At 48.6% G+C, this 20,602-nt stretch overlaps 1 protein-coding gene across 3 annotated transcripts in view; it reads left to right on the top strand.

The window, feature by feature from the left end:
• The window catches only part of CDH23 (cadherin related 23), a 441,841-nt gene that overhangs the window by 184,291 nt on the left and 236,948 nt on the right, over window positions 1-20,602 (top strand). The gene's annotated exons all lie outside the window — the stretch shown is intronic.

Raw genomic sequence — 20,602 nt, forward strand, 5'->3', positions numbered from 1 at the left:
CCATTGCCCCTTCTTACCACACTGCCAAGAGCAGAGAGTGGCATTTGAGGGGGGGGCATTTTCTCCCTAAAGCTCAAAAGGCACCAATGTGTAATGACCACAAGCATGGACGGAGTCTCTTGAGCCTGCTGCCTTAGGTGGCTCTCCATACCTCAGTTTCTCATCCACAAAATGGGAGCAATAAAAGTACCTACCTCTGGAGTTCCATTGTGGTGCAGCAGGTTAAGGATCCAGCGTTGAAGCCACTGCTGTGGCACGGGTTTGATTCCCAGCCTGGGAACTTCCACATGTCACAGGTATGACCAAAAAGAAAAGAGTACCTACCTCAGGGGGTTCAAAAGTCAGAAGACAACATATGTAAAGAGCTTAATTAACATAGGTAAGGTACTTTATAAGTATTAGCTGTTATTATCATTACTGCTAGCAGCTAATAATACCTTTGGGGTGCTGGGGGTTAGCTGGTGGGCGGGAGACCCCTCACATCCTTGGGATGCAGGAAATCAGGGGTGTTTGGGGCTACCTGTGACCTGCAGCTGCTAGCATGTCTATTATTGTGCTTCTTTTTATTTTATTTTATTTTATTTTATTTATTTTTTTCCCACTGTACAGCAAGGGGGTCAGGTTATCCTTACATGTATACATTACAATTACATTTTTCCCCCATCCTTTCTTCTGTTGCAACATGAGTATCTAGACAAAGTTCTCAATGCTATTCAGCAGGATCTCCTTGTAAATCTATTCTAAGTTGTGTCTGATAAGCCCAAGCTCCCGATCCCTCCCACTCCCTCCCCCTCCCATCAGGCAGCCACAAGTCTCTTCTCCAAGTCCATGATTTTCTTTTCTGAGGAGATGTTCATTTGTGCTGGATATTAGATTCCAGTTATAAGTGATATCATATGGCATTTGTCTTTGTCTTTCTGGCTCATTTCACTCAGGATGAGATTCTCTAGTTCCATCCATGTTGCTGCAAATGGCATTATGTCATCATTCTTTTTTATGGCTGAGTAGTATTCCATTGTGTATATATACCACATCTTCCAAATCCAATCATCTGTCGATGGACATTTGGGTTGTTTCCATGTCCTGGCTATTGTGAATAGTGCTGCAATGAACATGCGGGTGCATGTGTCTCTTTTAAGTAGAGTTTTGTCCGGATAGATGCCCAAGAGTGGGATTGCAGGGTCATATGGAAGTTCTATGTATAGATTTCTAAGGTATCTCCAAACTGTTCTCCATAGTGGCTGTACCAGTTTACATTCCCACCAACAGTGCAGGAGGGTTCCCTTTTCTCCACAGCCCCTCCAGCACTTGTTATTTGTGGATTTCTTAATGATGGCCATTCTGACTGGTGTGAGGTGATATCTCATGGTAGTTTTGATTTGCATTTCTCTTATAATCAGCGATGTTGAGCATTTTTTCATGTGTTTGTTGACCATCTGTATATCTTCTTTGGAGAAATGTCTATTCAGGTCTTTTGCCCATTTTTCCATTGATTGATTGGTTTTTTTGCTGTTGGGTTGTATAAGTTGTTTATATATTCTAGAGATTAAGCCCTTGTCAGTTGCATCATTTGAAACTGTTTTCTCCCATTCTGTAAGTTGTCTTTTTGTTTTCTTTTGGGTTTCCTTTGCTGTGCAAAAGCTTTTCAGTTTGATGAGGTCCCATGGGTTTATTTTTGCTCTAATTTCTATTGCTTTGGGAGACTGACCTGAGAAAATATTCATGATGTTGATGTCAGAGAGTGTTTTGCCTATGTTTTCTTCTAGGAGTTTGATGGTGTCCTGTCGTATATTTAAGTCTTTCAGCCATTTGGAGTTTATTTTTGTGCATGGTGTGAGGGTGTGTTCTAGTTTCATTGCTTTGCATGCAGCTGTCCAGGTTTCCCAGCAATGCTTGCTGGATAGACTTTCTTTTTCCCATTTGATGTTCTTGCCTCCTTTGTCAAAGATTAATTGACCATAGGTGTCAGGGTTAATTTCCGGATTCTCTATTCTGTTCCATTGGTCTGTCTGTCTGTTTTGATACCAGTACCACACTATTTTGATGACTGTGGCTTTGTAGTATTTCTTGAAGTCTGGGAGAGTTATGCCTCCTGCTTGGTTTTTGTTTCTCAGGATTGCTTTGGTGATTCTGGGTCTTTTGTGGTTCCATATAAATGTTTGGATTGTTTGTTCTAGTTCTGTGAAAAATGTCATGGGTAATTTGATAGGGATTGCATTGAATCTGTAGATTGCTTTGGGTAGTATGGCCATTTTTACAATATTGATTTTCCCAATCCAGGAACATGGAATATCTTTCCATTTCTTTACATCTTCTTTGATTTCTTTGATTAAAGTTTTCTAGTTCTCGGCATATAGGTCCTTTACCTCCTTGGTCAGGTGTATTCCGAGGTATTTGATTTTGTGAGGTGCAATTTTAAAAGGTATCGTGTTTTTGTATTCCTTTTCTAATATTTCATTGCTGGTATACAGAAATGCAACTGACTTCTGAATGTTAATCTTATATCCTGCTACTTTGCTGAATTTATTAATCAGTTCAAGTAGTTTTGGGGTTGAGTCCTTAGGGTTTTCTAGGTATAGTATCATGTCATCTGCATACAGTGACAGTTTGATCTCTTCTCTTCCTATATGGATGCCTTTTATTTCTTTTGTTTGTCTAATTGCTGTGGCTAGGACTTCCAAAACTATGTTGAAGAGCAGTGGTGAGAGTGGGCATCCCTGTCTTGTTCCAGATTTGAGTGAGAAGGCTTTTATTATTGTGCTTCTAAGCCCAGGATCCAGAGCACATGTCAGACGAGCTCATGTGGTCAGCAGCAGCAACAGCAATGTGGGGTTTTGGTCCACTGCTCCACCCACCCCATTTCCTCCCCATTCTGATGCCCAGCCCAGGACTCAGCAAGAGTAAAACCCAGTATATCCTTGTAAAATGGATGGATGGAGGGATGGATGGAGGGATGGATGTATGGATGTCACTCTGGGATAGTGGGTTTTCAAATTCCAGTAAGCCCCCCTGGGGCTCCTACCAAAAATGCAAAGCCCTTGTCCCCCATGGAAAGTTTCATTCTATAGGCCTGGGGTATGGCCAGGAAAGGCCCTTTCTCCTGGCACCCCAGATGCCAGTGGTCCTTAAGCCAGGATGTGGGGAAGAAAGTCCTAGGAAGGAAACTATTCTGTAGGAAGGCAGAGTGCTCCTGGGAATCAGCGAGCCCTCTCCAGGTTTACAGAGGAGAAGAGAGGCTGATGCTGGCACTGGTCTTCTTCCAAGTTTGTCAAATTGGAAGCAAAGCAAGTGTGTCCCAGTGACCAGGCTTGTGCTGGAGGTCTGAGAGAACACCAGTGAGCCCCAAGGGTGGGAGAACTGGGGACCTAGTAGCAGTGCGAACCACACCCAGCTATGTAGGGGAGTGTCTCCTCATCTCATTGTCTCTGGGCTGCTTCCAGACATACCCCTAGATGGGAGGAGGAAACATAAAACCAGGACCTAGCCTGAGGTTGTGGCCAAAGGGAAATTACTGCTGTGACCCTGGGAGGCCGTCTTCCAGGGCGTTGGTCCATTTCAGGTCCAGGCTGGCTGCCAGGCTATCAGACCCTCAGGTCCTGTTTAGCCTTCAAACATGGCCTGAGCCACCCCCTTTCCCCTGGAGCAGGAGGCTTGGGTGGGGGGGGGGGGCAGAGCTGCAGAGGCTTTGGTATCTGGACTGGGCTCTGGAGCTTAGAGTCTGGGGCCAGCTGCCTGTGGCAGCATCCTAGGAGACTTCCAGGGACACACTCTCCTGGGCCAAGCTCCCAAGTGCAAACAACAGGATGAGAGGAGAGACCCAGGGAGTTCCTCTCATGTTGCAGCGGAAATGAATCTGATGAGGAACCATGAGGTTGTGGGTTCGATCCCTGGCCTTGTTTAGTGGGTTAAGGATCCAGCGTTGCCGTGAGCTGTAATGTAGGTCGCAGACACGGCTCGGCTCTGGTGTTGCTGTGACTGTGGCTGACAGCTACAGCTCTGATTGGACCTCTAGCCTTGGAACCTCCATATGCCATGGGTGTGGCCCGAAAAAGTAAAAAAAAAAAAAAAGAGAGAGAGAGAGAGAGACCTAGGATATGAAACTAAGTAGGGGATGTGTGCGAAGGTGAAGGCAAGAGGGGGAAACTCCTGGAAGGCCTGGAGCACTTAGCATAGCTTTATAGGATTCCCGTTGCCAGCACAGATGTGCCTTGAGGGCTTTTAGAAAGGATGACAAATGGGTTTTCTCTTACCTGCCAACTTTGATTGATGGGTAATGGCTGCCTGATGAGGACCAGGAAGCCAAACAGGCTCAATTGGTAGAGGCTGCTGTGTGTGCGGAGATGGAGAGGGCACACTGCGACAACTGTCTGCCATCCTCGGAGAGATAGCCCTTGGATCTCGTGCACAAGGTGGCTGCTATGGTCCTCATGGTTACAGGTGTTTTTCACCCCCGCGTCCCGACCCCTCCTCAATCCTTTTCAGACAGCTTGAGGAAAAGGCAGCCCTCCCTCTTCCCTCTCCATCTGAGCTCCTGACTCACCTGTCTGCCCTCTTCCCCTAGGCCTGGGCCAGCGTGATCCGCTGTGATCCAGCCTCAGCGCAGGCCTAAGCAGGCTGACAGGCAGGAGGGCAGAGTCCCCAGACGAGCAGGTGGACAGAAGGCTAGGGAGTGTCCTCTTCTGTATACCCCTCGGCCAGCGTAGACACTGCTGCGATGAACAGTGATTGTCTCCCAAGGGCCTGGCCTCGCACACCTGCCTCTCCAGGGGTGATAAGTCGCTGCCCTCTCCCAGGCGGCATGGCCCAGGGTCTATTTGGCTTAAGGCAGGAAGAAGGGACGGGTCCTTTCACACTGATGGCCCACACTAGCCCTGGGTGCCCGTGGGAGCCTGCTCCAGCCCAGATGCTCTGCAACTGTTTCCACTTGAAAGAAAGAACTGAGGGCTTCTGGGGCTCCCAGAGCCAGGTGCCAGTCCTGAGGGTCCGGCGGGTGACCAAGTCTCCGGACACCTGCAGAGCATGGGCAGATGGTGGCTCTGTGTGCATGTGCGTCGACACAGGCCTGAGCCCACGGTGATCCATGACCCACGGTTAACCTGCCCGGCTCCCTGAGGCCCCGTCCCCTCCCGGCTGTTTATAGGCCCTGCAGCTGGGGGGATTTATGTCCACACATTGGCGCTTTCCCCCTTACTAATGACCCTTCTGTTTGGCCAAGAACAAAGAGGCCTTCAGAGATAAGTTATGGCTCCATTGCCATCAATTTGTTCTCGGCCTCTTGGGGCCGAACCACAACTGAAGAATGACAAGTTTCTTTGCCATGGAGGACCTGGCCCAGGCCCCATCCCTCCCTCCGCCTGTGCCTGCGCTGCCCCTCACCAAAGGCATTGCTCCCCTGGGGCCTGACCTCGGGAGCTCTGCAGGCGCCTGTCCTCAGTGGCCAGCCCAGCCAGTAGTCTGAGCAGACACCCTTCTAGGCCAGAGGGATATTGTCCTATTCTAAGAGGCAGCTGCATCCCCACGCTGCAGAGCACTGGACTTGGGGTCCGGAATTGTGGGTTTGAAGCCCAGAAATGCCACTCCCAGCAGGATGTCCAAGCAAAGCGTTTGGTCCTCTTAACCCCATAAGCCTCATCCATGGAACGGAGGTAATAACTCCCATGGCAGATAAGACGGTGCCAGAGAGAGAGACTCTAAAGGGCCATAAACTATTAAGTGTTATTAATTGGCAACGAAAGATCCAGACCTGGGATCCCTCATTTCCTCCTTCATTCATTTATGTGTAGAGAAGTGAGTGGTTGAGAGCGCAGGCTTTACAGTCGCTGTCCAGGGTTGGGGTCATGAGCTGTGCTGGCCGATACTGTTGCCTGTGTGGCTATAAGATAAGCCACAGGATTTTGAAGACTCTGTATGTTAAACAGCTTGCGGAATATCTCAATCACTTCGTATATTGATGACATGTTGACATGGTATATTAGATATATGGAGTTAAAAATAACATTATTAAAATGAATTTTACCTATTTATTTTTTTCATGTGGCTACTAGAGGATGTCAAATAACACATGTGGCTCACATTCTATTTCTACGGGCAGCTCTATTCCAGAGTTAGACTGCCCTGGCTCGCCTTCTGCCACCGACCCGCTGTGTAACCTTCTGGGCATCCGTTTTCCAATCTGTAAAGTGGAGGTGATAGCAACCGATGCCTCACAAGGGAGCTGTGGGGATAAAGGGAGCTAAGACGTGGAAGCACTTAGAGCACCTGAATTTGCAGGAAGTCTCAACAAGCGGGGATTCTTGATAGCCACCCACAGTGGGCTGAGGGTTTTCTCTGGGCCAAGAGCTGATGTCCTGAGAAAGCTACAGTGGGGTAGGGGTGGGGAGGATGGATGCTGTGGAGAAAGGCTGTGCTGGTAATTGTGGACGTGGAGTCGTGGCTCCCGGGGGGCCTGCTAGGCTGGTCTTTCTACTTTAGTGCATGTTCAAAAATATCTGTCATAAGAAGCGAGAAAGTGTCCATGGGAGGGGGCGCCTCCCCAGCCGTCCCCAGGTGGGGAGGCTTTACAGAGGAGAGGTCACGTAAGCCACCCCGGACTGATGAGCAGGAACCAGCCGGGATGGTGAAGGGAGAGTCTGCTGCAGACAGAGGACCAGGGTGTACCAGGATCCCAGAGCAGGAAAGAGCGCTGCGGTAATTGAATGTGGCTGAGCACAGGACTTGAGGGAGGCCATGGGCAGAGAAGGCCACAGAGCGCACACAGCCAACCCTGCAGGGGGAAGGCCCAGCCTAGGAGAATGCCAGGCCCTGGTCCTGAGAGCAGTGGGGAGCCAGCTTAGCAGGGGAGGGACGTGATCAGGGGTGTGTTGTGCGCAGCTCAGGGTGAGTTGGGGGAGGGCAGGTGGGAGCCATCAGGTCAGCAGAGAGGCTGCCATAGTGTCCCCTAACTGGGGGACATCACAGTGGGGACATAGAGACAGAGAGGGCCAAAGGATGGTGAGGAAGTAAGTTGACAGGAGGTGACTAGTGAGACAGGTGGTGAAGGTGCGGGAGGAGCCCAGGGCTGGCCCTTGGCCTGAGATGCCTTTAGAGCCCCCTAGGGCAGAGAAATCGCTTTATTTAACTTCCAGCTACTATTCGTTCCAGAGACGCACCCTCTCTTCCCAGTTAAGTGACCTGGAGGGAGTGACTAAAAGCCTTGAAGCATCGGTTTCCCCATCTTTAATCTGGAGCCAGTGGTCTTTCTCACAGAGTTGTGACGAGTAAATGAGACCATTATATCAAACAAGTGGCATTTGGGGCACGTCCACCATAGGTCAGCACACAGTAGGCCCTCAACCGATGTCAGCACTTTTCCTTCCTGCCTACCACCTGTCAGGATGCAGTGGAAACAAGCATGCCTCATGCTGTCAGCAGCGCTTCTTCCTCGCTGTGGTCTCATTTATGAGTCAAGAAGCAGGCTCTCCCAGGTGGCCAGGAGTCCAGGTTGGAAGCTTCTCTTAGGACTCTGTCCTGCCATTCATGTCCTGCCCAGACTCTTCATCTCTTCCTAATCACTCATCACAGGCAGCCCCTCTCTGAGAGGCTATGAAGCAGTGGTTTTCAAAGTGGGGCCTTGGACCCACAGCAACAACAGCACCTGGGAACCTGTCAGATATGCGAATTTTCAGGCCCCACCCCAGAACTACTGAGTCAGATGCTTAAGATGGGGGCCAGAAATCTGTTTAACAAGCTCTCTGGGTGGTTCTGATGCTGTCCAGATCCTTTTCCCCGCATTGAAAGCATTTCCATTTTCCACAAACACTGCATTGATGAGTTCTCTCACTGGATTCTCTCCTTCCCGCAAATGATGCTAAACGGAGCCTTCTCCAGCACCAGAAGGGCCCAGGCTACCCTGGGGTGTGAGGATTTGGTGAAGAAGCCCAAGCTAGCACTGTGCACCGTGTCCTGCATTAAAGCCCCCATCTCAGCCCAGACTCCACTTTCTGGGCTGACGGGGCCTAACCTCTCCCGTTAGCCCTTTCCCCATCCAACCCCACTTCTGGGCCTTCTGCAGTTCTGTAGCATCCCCCAGAGTGAGGGAAGGGGAGCCCCATTTGTTGAGTCCTGCTGTGTGCTAGGCCCTGGCTGGACCAGTTTATCCCTCACAACAGGTGTGTGAGGGAGACACAATTACTCCACTCTCATAGGCAAGTAAAGCCAGGCTCAGAGACGTTCATAGACTGGCCAGGAGTCACAGCTACAAACAAAAGAGCAAGGATTTTTTGTTTTGTTTTGTTTTACTGCTTTTTAGGGCCACACCCGCAGCATATGGAAGTTCTCAGACTAGAGATCAAATTGGAGCTACAGCTGCTGGCCTACACCACAGCCATAGCAATGTGGGATCCAGGCCACGTCTGCGACCAATACCACAGCTTGTGGCAACGCTGGATCCTTAACCCACTGAGCAAGGCCAGGGAGCGAACCTATAACCTCATGGTTCCTAGCTGGATTTATTTCCACTAAGTCACAACAGGAATTCTTTTTTTTTTTTGAGAGCAAGAATTTGAATCGAAGTCTCTTGGGTTCTACAATACAGCCAGTTTCCAAGACGACAATGGTTCGCAAAGTATTGTCTATACCAGCATCACCCAGAAATTATTAGAAGTGCAAATTTTTGCACCCCACTATAAAACTGAATCAGAAACTCTGGGGATGGACTTCCTGTTGTGGCTCAGCAGTAACAAACCCGACTAGTGTCCATGAGGATGTGGGTTTGATCCCCGGCCTTGCTCAGTGGGTTAAGGATCTGGCATTGCCATGGGCTGTGGTGTAGGTTGCAGACACGGCTCAGATCCCACATTGCTATGACTGTGGCGTAGGCCAGCAGCTGCACCTCTGATTCCACTCCTAGCCTGGGAACCTCCATATACCATGGGTGTGGCCCTAAAAAGCAAAAGAAGGAAGGAAGGAAGGAAGGAAGGAAGGAAGGAAGGAAGGAAGGAAGGAAAGAGAGAGAGAGAGAAAGAAAGAAAGAAAGAAAGAAAGAAAGAAAGAAAGAAAGAAAGAAAGAAAGAAAGAAAGAAAGAAAGAAGAAAAAAAGAGAAAGAGAAATAAAATGAAAAAACCAAAACTCTGGGGGTGGGGCCAGGTGACATTGATGCTGCAGGTCTTGGGACCACGCTTGAGAAGCTCTGGTCTAGAAGAGCATGTGTCATCAACAGTCAGTATCTCCCCCTAAGGGGGCAAAAATTTGTTCTAAGGGGCGAAAAAAATCTTACTCCTTTTATGTATATATGATATCTATGGTATAATTTCATGCAGGCAAGGGAAGCAGTTGGTGAAAAAAGTTTCAAATGGCTAGGGAGGTCAGGAGAACACACGATAATGGAAAAAAAAAAAAAAAGATTGAGAAACACTGGCCTAGAGTAAAGAATAGGTGAGCAGTATCAGGGCCAGAACCCCTCAGTGCCAGCTTGAAAGGCAGTGGTCACACACGGGCACCTGCCCAGGTACGTCAGTGAAAGACAAAGCCCTCAATTGCCACTTATTGGATTTTTCTTTTCCTTTTTTTTTTTTTTTTTTTTTTTTTTTTGCTTTTTAGGGCTGCACCCACAGCATATGGAGGTTCCCAGGCTAAGAGTCAAATTGGAGCTACGCTGCTGGCCTAGACCACAGCCACTGCAACGCCAATCCCAAACCATGTCTGCAACCTACACCACAGCTCACAGTAACACTAGATCCGCAATCCACTGAGCGCGGCCAAGGATCGAACCCTCATCCTTATGGATACTAGTCAGATTTGTTTCCACTGCACCACAATGGGAACTCCCTTAATTTAATTTTTTAATGCTGCCAAGTGAGGCACTTCCTTGAAAAGACCTTGAACATTTTGAAGTGAAAGCTCTGTGTGTGTGTGTGTGTGTCTAAAGAGGGATAGAGAATAATCAGATAGTCATATGGCCCAAGTCCACACCCCTCCATACACCCATAACTAAATCAGGCCCGTGGCCATGGCGTGGTGGGGGCAGCTACTGCAGGAGACCATCGTTTGAATCACTTCAAAGCCCTCGTGATTAAGCTGCTTGGCATTTTTCTGCCCCCAAGAGGTAAAAACTCAGAAAAGTAGATATGCTTTGGAAATCTGAACTGCACACCAAAAACCCTGGCTTGGGGTACACAGGGGGTGCCTGGAAGCACCAGAAACCTCAGGGCCTCTGGCCAGGAACCATGGAGAGTGACCCACATGGCTGGAACAAGAGGGAACCAGGGAGGAATTGGGGCAGATCAGAGAAAAGTGATGGGGCCAATTGGTGGAGGGCATTCAAGGCAAAAGACATGGGTTTTTGAGCATGACTGGGGTGGGAGAAGATTTATCTCATGGGAGTTCTGGATAATCAGAACTGGAAGCACTAGAATGAGGGTGATCTGCTAATATGCTGTCTCACCAGTTTAAAGGAGGAGTGGGGGTTGTGGTGCACGTATACAGGAGGGAAGTCAGCAAAGTGATATACTGGAAATAGATGGTGCATGAGAAGAGGGGGCAAAGAAGCTTCTAATCTCCGAGTCTAGGTTTCTGGGGTCCTGGTGGTGGCCTAAGCATATTCATAAGGAAAGCTGATCTGCTGACCCATGTCAGCACATGTACCAGAACTCTCGAATCCCTTACCAAGGCAGACATCTCTAATTGATCCCAGCACACTTTCCCACTGAACCTAGATGGGCCTCCAACCCTCCATCAGCCACTAGTAGTTGATAGACATTCCCTCAAGATCTGGAATGAATGTGCCCTCCAAGATTTATCCAGTTTGCATCCCATGGTTCTCTTCTTTCAATAATATCTAGGGATGGTGTCTCTGACCTTTTAAAAATTAATTAAACAAATATTTACAGTTCTCTCCCACCACCATATCAAAACAATGCTGTATCATGCTAACACTAAATTCTTCCTGGTGAGCCACAGGAGAGCCCACACTTCATTCTCCCTCTGATCTTTCTCCCTCCTCTCCTCAGGGGTACCCTTCTTCTTTGCTCCTGCTCCCCATAGTCTTCTGTGCCCTGCCTTTGTGATAAACCCAAGTCTCCATTCTTCTCTTTGTCAGTACCCGTGCCTTGCTCCTTGCTTCTCTCCCATGAATCACATTGGTCAGTGGACTTTTAAGACCCCCCTTTCCGCCTCTCCTCTTTCCCACACCCTCTTCATGAGCAGAAGTCTCCAACCTTTGCTCAGGACACTCTGGCACCTCCTGTGGGCCCCGTGTTCTGTGGGAGCTCCCCCATGACCTTCCAGTTAGCCCCAAGCCACACCTCTTCTGCTGCACCCTGATTCCACCTCCATAGCTGGCAGGGGATGGGCCTTAGCTCAGCCCAGGAACTGCTCCCCTTCAGGCCTGGGGTCTGGCAGACCCGCCTGTTGGGGCTGCTTTTGGGGCTGAGGCTCATTCTAGTTCATGCCTAGAGGTTGCTTTGCAGGGGGGCGGCAGGAGGGGGGTGTCACATCTACTCTAGTTTCCTCATGTCAACAGGCATTTGCCTTTTTAAAAAATGTGGCTCTTTTCTAGTTTTTTCTCATCCCTAAATAACTGTTTTGTATTAGACTTCTAGGGGCTTTGAGATCCTTGGAGGGTTATGAAATTCACCAGAATGTATTTTGTTTTCTTTCTTTCTTTTTCCTTCTTTCTTTCTTTCTTTCTTTCTTTCTTTCTTTCTTTCTTTCTTTCTTTCTTTCTTTCTTTCTTTCTTTCTTTCTTTCTTTCTTTCTTTTTCTTCCTTCCTTCCTTCCTTCCTTCCTTCCTTCCTTCCTTCCTTCCTTCCTTCCTTCCTTCCTTCCTTCCTTTATCTTTTTAGGGCCGCACCTGCGGCATATGGAGGTTCTCAGGCTAGGGGTCCAATCTGAACTGTAGCCACCAGCCTACGCCACAGCAATGTGGGATCTGAGCCGTGTCTGCAACCTACACCACAGCCCATGGCAATGCCAGATCCTTAACCCACTGAGCAAAGCTAGGGATCGAACCTTCGTCCTCATGGATGCTAGTCAAATATGTTTCCGCCGAGCCACGACAGAAATGCCTTCTCTTTCTTTCTTAACTTGGCACACTTGAGGCACACAGCACTGATTTAGAGAGTCTTCGGCTCATGATCAGCATTGGTTCATGTGTGGCCCTCTTTTAGTTTCATTATTAATTTTTGAATAATATTGTGGACACTCGTGAACCCACCAACCCAAGAGCTTGACCATCATACAGACCTCACAGCTGCCCATGGTCCTTCTCTAGCCCATCCTCTGCCTCCCCACCCCCATACCTACCTCTTTGAATCTTGCATTTATTTTCATTCCTTTGCTTTTCAAAGATATTTTGCCAACTATGCATGTTGCTTGGATTTTGTTGTCTTTGAACTTTATTTTAAAAGTACCGTGTTATACACAGTCTCCTGGGACTTGTGTTTTCCACTCAATATGATCTATCAAAGATCCATGCCTCTTTTTTTTTTTTTTTTTTGGCGTGGCTATCATTTGTTCATTTTTATTACTGTCTATTACTTCAGCACGTGAAAATACCACAGGTAATCCATTTTCTTGCAGAATGGTATATGAATTGGTTTTTGCTATTACAAACCACGTGGCTGTAGGAACATGGTGGGGGAGTTTGCCTTGGGCTACATGCACCCTCTCTCACCCTCACACTAACCCTAGAACGCAGCCAGCTAGAGCCGTCTTACAGATAAGGAAACCAGACCCGCAGAGCTCACGAAACATCCTTAGGGTCACATAGCACGTACGTGGGGGCAGGGGCACTCGATTCAAATCCAGACCTTCCTGCTTCCAAAAACCACATTCTTCTTGCCACCTATTACTGTTCCGCCTGGGAAACTGAGTAATACCTGTCAGCCCCTCAGTCTGGGTGCCAGACTGGAATCCTAGGGTTCATTCATTCTTTCACTTAACCAGCAAATATTAATTGGCCACCTACGGTGTCCCAGTCTCCATGCCAGACCCCAGGGACCAACAGTAAAGGGAAAGTTGCTGTCACTGCACCCACGGAGCTCACATTCTAGTGAGAAAGATAAATAAGGGCAACGTCTCCTGGTCACGTTAAGTACTGGGAAGGTGCATCAGCATGAGGAGGAGATAACTGGGGCAAGGGGCCACTTAGGAAGGGGGGTGTCAGGAAAGGCTGGATCGGGGGACTTCAGTCACCTGCCTCAGGCTCCCCAGGTTATGGGCTTGAGAGGAGATCTCATCCCTCCCACCTCAGAAAAGGTCTCAAATATCTTTTGGGGGCTTTGAACCTGCAAAGAGTCCCTCTAAGCAGCTCAGATTGCCAGCTCCCTTTTTCATCTGATTCCCCAGATGACTGCTCAGCTTTCAAGGCAGCCCCCAGCCGGGGCTAATCTGAAATAAAAGTTTTTATTTATCTAGCTTGATACCTGGTGCAAGGTTAAATCATACAAGAGAAAAAGCAATAAAAGAGAAAGATTAAGCGTAAGGCGCGGTCTTAGGCATGCCCTTTTGCAATATGGTTACAAAGATATTAAGCCTCAAGTCACCAACAGTCTCACGCTGCTGTTCCCTTGCCTCTCTGGGCCCAGCTCAGCCAGAGCAGGAAGGGGGAGGAGAGGATGGTGGTGGGGGCCTCAGGAGGGAGACACCCTGGGGTGCCCTGCAGAGAAGGGTGAGTGAAGCAGATGGAGTTCTGGTAGCTCAGCCTGTCAGCCACCTCCCACCCCCACGCAGCTCTGATTCATGACTTCCCGGGGGAACAAAAATGTTGACATCTGCACCTACGTTCCTGTCAGCATCTCCATGTCATCAGTATTTATTGTGTGCCTGCTATGGGCCAGGCACCCTGGAGAGAGAGTGGGAGAAATCTTAGTCACGGGCTCTTCTCACAGCCAGCCTGCCTCAAGTCTCAGCTGACCTTGAGCAAGCTACTTCTCCTGTCTGTGCCTCAGTCTCCTCATCTGTACAATGGGACTATTAATAGGGTTTATCTAGGAGTTCTGTTGTGGCTCAACAGGTTCAGAACCCAACTAGTATCCATGAGGATGCGGGTTTAATCCCTGCCCTCCCTCAGTGGGTTAAGGATCCAGCATTGCCATAAGCCGCAGCATAGGTTGCTGATGTGGCTCAGATCCTGCATTGCTGTGGCTGTGGTGTAGGCCGGCAGCTTCAGCTCTGATTCACCTCTAGCCTGGGAGCTTCCATATGGCACAGGTAAAGCCATGAAAAAAAAATTTATCTAAAACAGTATCATCTGATTGATGACAAGCACATACAAAAATAGGTATTAGAGTTCCTCAGAGTACAGGTGATAATGGACTATCTAGAAATGCAAATGTCACTGGTTCTTGCCTCTCCACCCTGCCTGCAAAACCTAAGACTACAGCTCTGTGCAAAACCCCCAGGCGGTTGCAGGGGCCCCTACACAGTGGGAAGGGAGGCAGTTCCCACACGCTGTCTACCTGACCTGCTCTTTTGCCCTTTACCCCTCGTGGGTGTCCCTTGCACAAAGCCAAGTGGGTAAATCACCTGGGACCCGGCCCTCAGCAGCCTCCACAGCCACTGGAATGGTCTAGCCTCCCCTGGATGCTCCATGACCATGAGCCAAAATGGATTATGGGCAGAGACAGCGGCTGCTCGTCTCCCCTCTGCAGCTGCACTTGGGCTTGGGCCCCACAGCACCCTTGTTGGGCCCCTTTGCACTGCATGCCCCCTACCTCCACTCTTCAGTCCTTCTCTCCAGCAGACCCAGACAGAGCCATGAGGATGTCATGCCACCCCCCCCCCCGACTCCTGCCCCTCCTACAGAGCCCATGTTGTAAACAGAAATTTAAAATGTGTAAAAGGAGTTTCTGTCATGGCTCAGCCGTTAACCAACCTGACTAGTATCCACGAGGACGCAGGTTCAATCCCTGGCCTCGCTCAATGGGTTAAGGGTCCAGCATTGCCCTGAGCTGTGGTGTAGGTTGCAGATGTAGCTCAGATTGCATTGCTGTGGCTGTGGTGTAGGCTGGAGGCTATAGCTCCAGTTGGACCCCTAGCCTGGGAATTTCCATATGCTTTGGGTGTGGCCCTAAAACGACAAAAGACAAAAAAATAAAAATAAAATAAAATATGAAAGAGAAGGGACCTTTCTTTTAACCCAAGTGTCAGCCGCTGAAGGCTCACCCACCAGTTCACCAGATAGGTCCGGTACAGGCCCCCAGGAGAGCCCTACTGCACAAATAATTTGTCATACAATCCCGAAGCAGGACGTATATCACAAAGGCTCCAAGCAGTCAGGCAAGGGTCTGTTCTTGGGAAAGGCAGTTCGTGAGGGATGATTTTGAGAGACCGAGAGGAAGGGGGTGTCACAGTCATGGGGCAGAGTATGAGCACACATTCGGGGGCCCTCCTCTCCAGCCTGAACAGCCTCCTGCAGCATGAGACTCATGTTGGGAGAGCTTTGATTGCCAGAATAAGAGGTCACAATAACACAGCAATAGTATCAAACTGTTCATGGATGCTTAGGACTAGATCTAAATGCTTCTCCTGCATTAGCTCTTTAAATTCTCCTAATGATCCCATGAGGTAGGTACTGTTATTGTCAGCCCATTTTGCAGATGAGGAATCTGAGGCTCAGCTACCAGAAGTCACATGGCTGGTGGGAGGAAGAGCAGATTGGCTCCGGAACCCACACTTCACCAGTGCCCTAGCCTCACTCTCCCTCCCCCTGCCCCGAGCTTGGTGGGACTGCGGGGGTTGGGGAGTCCCTGGATCTCCCTTTGTCCCTTTGGGCTCGGCTGTCTTCCTGTGCGCACCCCCCTGCAGCCCTCCCTCTGCCTCTCGGCCAAGTGCTCCTCCTGAGTCAATTAACTGGCTGCCCCATTCAAATATTTGACCAATATCCTGGAAACAGAGATTTCAGGGCAGATATTTTCAGACGTTGATTGAAGGGAACAAACATCCTGACACAGAAAGAATTTATTGCTCACATTCTCCTTCTGCTGGGCTGTGCTCCATCCCAGTGCCAGCAGACGGCATTTCTTTTGTGGGGGGCAGTGAGGTGGAATCAGGCCGCCTCTGTTTTCCAGCTCACTGCCCCTCTTGCCCCCTCCTGCAGCCAGTGCCAGAGGATGCCCCACTCTGAAGGACCACATCAGTGAAGCACTTTGGAATCGGCGAAAGCAGAGGCCCAGGGCATTTCACAGCAGTGTCCAGCATAGCAAGGGTTATTTTAAAGGAGACAGTAACTGATTTTTCTTCTTAATGATGGTGGAAGTCTTAGAGGTCCCTGTGTCATTTAATTGGGTCATAGGGAGCACTTTGGAAAGGAGAACTTGAGGTCCTGGGATACTGTCAGTCCTTAGAAGTCTATAGGGACAGAAGAGTTACCTCCTCATGACTCAGCAGGTGCTCAGCGAGGTGTTGGCAAGCCAGCCTCCCTTCTTGGTGGTCTTGGGGAGACGGGGTCTAGAATGGAAATTGGAAGTGGAAAGCCATTCTCTGAGAGGCTTGAGGATGTGCTGGGGACATAAGCCTATGATGTGCTTGTCAGTAGGTCCTCTGGGAGATCAGAGGACACGGAGAGTACTAGGGGCTGGGGCTGGGAGGAGGACAGAGGCTTTGCCCCAACAGCTGATTACCCAGAGAGATGATTTTAAGTGACGCGTGGGTGGGGCGTGAAATAACATGGAATCACACAGTGAGACGGCTATTCCCTTCTCAATTCTCTTTTAGAGTTTCTCTTTCTGCCAGTTCTGTCCAAGACAAAGTCCGGTTGGGTCCTCACACCTTTAACACCTCCCTACTCCTTGGCTCATCTCTCTGTTGAACAAAAGGAGAGCTGCTGGAGCCTTCAGATGCCAAGCCGAGGCAGCTAAACTCTAACCATATAGGCTAATTTATCCATGTTACAGTCACTCGCTATGTATGGCCAATGAACCAGTCCTTCATTTGTGATTTTCTTAAATAGGTTCTTTTAGAATGATTTTTTATTTTTTTTGTTTTTATTTTTTTTTTTTTGTTTTTATTTTATTTTCCCACTGTACAGCAAGGGGGTCAGGTTATCCTTAGATGTATACATTGCAATTACAGTTTTTTCCCGCACCCTTTCTAGAATGATTTTTTAAATGGAAAAACTGAATCAAAGCAAAACAGTAAATAAGAATGTGGCATAGCAGAAACGAATCTGACTAGTATCCACAAGGATGTAGGTTCAAGCCTTGGCCTCCCTCAGTGGCTTAAGGATCTGGCGCTGCTGTGAACTGTGGTGTAGGTTGCAGATGGGGCTTGGATCCTGCATTGCTGTGGCTGTGGTGTAGGCCAGCCGCTGTAGCTTCAATTTGACCCCTAGCCTGGGAACCTCCATGTGCTGCAGGTGGGGCCCTAAAAAGAAAAAAAAAGAAAGAAAGAAAGAAAGAAAAAATAACAAGAGTTGCATGCAGTTATGGGAAAAGTTGGGAGGGTGACATCCCAATGAGTGAGGACTGGACAATCCTGACAGTGGGGTCACGTGACCTGGGCCATTCCTTATCTGTACAATGGGTACAATGAAGCTTCTGGGGATTCCGAGAGTTGCACTAGGACATGTAAAGTGCTCAGAAGAGCACCTGCCATTGGGCAAGTACTTCGGAAATACCAGCCCTCTGTTGGGTAAGATGTGTCAATGATGCCACCTTGGAAATGGGGGCACACCCAAACCCTCAGGCAGTATCACTGGGACTGAAGGATGGGTGGGCGAGGTGGAGAGGGGGCACCCCAAGCAGGAGCAGCCAGCTGGGGCAAAGGCTTTGAGGGAAGGCTGCTCCTTAGGGGTCTAAGGGGCACCAGATAAGCCCGTTGAGGCAGCAGAAGAGGAAAGGGGAAGGTGATTGGAAGGGTCTTTAGGGTCAAGTTCAGGAGGGGGGATTGTTTCCTTCAGGGCCTTTGTGGTCCCAAGACTTCAACAACACTTAGGCAGCTAGAGAAGGGGGCCTTCTGTGAGGCTGTGGGGTTCCTCCAGGACCTGGGGCAAACCCTCCCCGGAGTCAGGCCTCTCGGGATGAGGAACTGGGACAGAGCTGGAGCAGTCTCTCCTTTCTTACAGCATTTGTATTTGTTTCCTATGGCTTCAGTAACAAAGTACCCCAAACTTAGGGGCTTAAAACCACAGATTTTTTTTGCTCATGATTCTGGAGGCCAGAGGCCCAAATGTTTTATCTCTATAGGGATAGCTGGTTCCATTGTCACCATAGCCAAGCTGGTTCCTTCTGGAGGTTCCAAGGGAAAATCCATCCCTGGCCTCCTCCTGGTGGCTGCCAGAATTCATTGGCTTGTGGCTAGACCATTCCAGTCATTTCCCCCTGATCACCTCACCTTCTCTTCTGTGAGCAGATATCCCTCTGTTTCCCTCTTTAAGGATCCTTGTGATTATATGTAGGGTGCAGCCAATAATCTCCCCATATGAAGATGCCTTACTGAATCACGTTTGCAAAGTCCCTTTTGCCGTAGAAGGTAACTTTCAGAAGTTCCAAGGATTGGGACCTGGATGTCTTTGATGGCCACTATTTAGCCTACCACAGCATCTTTGTCTTCTCTGGTCACTTGCCCTACTCATCTCTTTCTTCACCACTGGCTCCCTCATGATCCCCCAAGAAGAAGCCATGGATCTACCAAGTCCATGATGGCCATATTGCCTCCACTCCATCATGGCTACTCTTGAGATGTCCTTTGGGTTCTGTCTCAGCTGTCAACCATCTCCACATTCTAGTTTTTCAGTTGCAGATTTCCTAGAGGGAGTCATATTGGCCAGCTCATCATTACAAGCAGTGTCCACAAGTCACAGGGAGGTGGCAGCCTCAGATAGTATTGCCCTAGGCAGATGGTATGAAAGAGGGCAGCAGGGCCACAAATGGGGTGAGCCCCAAGTCCACCTAGTACATTAAAAAAAAAAAGGATAGTCCAGTGAGACAGAATAGAGCTCTTAGAACCAAACCCACATATAAATATGGGAACTTGATATATGATAAATGTGGCACCACAAATCAATGGGGAAAAGATGACTCATTTAGTAGCTAGTGTTGGAGAAACTAGCCCACTATATGGACAAATATGAAGCAAGATCCCTACCATACACTGTATACCAAGGGAGTCTCCAGATAGATTAAAGACTTTAATGTGAAAGGCAAAATACAAAGCTCATAAAAGGGAATGTGGGGGTATATCTTTGTGACCTTGAAGTGGGAGAGGACTTCTTGGTACCCAAAGAGCACAGAAATGAGCCATAAATGAAAAATTGATCATCAAAGAATTTCCAATCCAATAGGAATGTATAGGCAAAGTTAACAACAGATGCCATGTGGTGAAAAGATTTTTTCAATGATTAAAACCAACAAGGGGGGAGTTCCCATCGTGGCACAGCGGAAACAAATCCGATTAGGAACCATGAGGTTGTGGGTTCTATTCCTGGCCTCGCTCAGTGGGTTAAGGATCTAGCGTTGCCGTGAGCTGTGGTGTAGGTCGCAGATGCGGCTCTGATCTGGCGTTGCTAGGGCTGTGGTGTAGGCTGGCAGCTGTAGCTCTGATTAGACCCTAGCCTGGGGACCTCCATATGCTGCAGGTGCGGCCCAAAAAAGAAAAAAAAACCAACAAGGGTGAGTTCTCATCATGGCTTAGTGGTAGCAAATCCAACCAGTATCCATGAGGACATGGATTTGATCCCTGGCCTCACTCAGTGGGCTAGAGATCTGGCATTGCTATGAGCTGTGGTGTAGTTTGCAGATGTGGTCCGGATCCCTTGTGGCTATGGCTGTGGCTGTGGCTGGTGGCTTCTGCTCCAATTCTACCTTTAGCCTGGGAACTTCCATATGCTGGAGGTATGGCCCTAAAAAGACAAACAAAACAAAACAAAAAAACCAAGTGAAAAATATTTAGAATATGTAAGGAATTCCTGCAAATCAGTAAGAACAAGTTGGGAAATTCAGTAGAAAAATATGCAAAATCTAATTGGTGGATATATGAAGCGGTACCAAAACTGACTAGAAATCTGAGAAAGGCAATTGGCAATTACAGTGACCAACTTCTTCATACCCCACATGGGCACGTGAGCGAAATTCTCCTCTGCCTGTTTTTGTATGATCTACAAGCTAAGAATGGATTTTAAAGATTAGTATTTTTGCAGTTGATTTGATTGTATAAACACTATCTTTGAACTCCATCTAAATGAAATTTATCCTTTGCCCCCAAAATGCCATTCTTCTTACTGGTAGACTAGTATTACAAAAAAAAAAAATAGTGCTCAATTATTGTTATATTTCAAATTTGATGATAAATTTTGCAGAAATTTGGAGTTCCCAGGTGGTGCAGCAAAGGATCCAGCTTTGTCACTACTGTGGCTCAGGTCACTGCTGTGGTGCCAGTTTGACCCCTGGCCCAGGACCTTCCACACGCTGAGGGTGTGGCCCCCCCCCAAAAAAAAATTGCAGAGGAGTTCCCATTGTGGTTACAAACCCAGCTAGTATCCATGAGGATCAGGTTTGATCCCTGGCCCCACTCAGTGGGTTAAGGATCAGGCAGTGCCATGAGCTGTGGTGTAGGTTGCAGACGTGGCTGGGATCTGGCGTTGCTGTGGCTGTGGTGTAGGCTGGCAGCTGCAGCTCCAATTAGACC

This window comes from Sus scrofa, chromosome 14 (assembly GCF_054392235.1).
Source record: "Sus scrofa isolate SSC_HxYL_T2T_F1_AM1 chromosome 14, Sscrofa_HxYL_maternal_Yorkshire_Landrace_v2.0, whole genome shotgun sequence".
In the NCBI taxonomy this organism is placed as follows: domain Eukaryota; kingdom Metazoa; phylum Chordata; class Mammalia; order Artiodactyla; family Suidae; genus Sus; species Sus scrofa.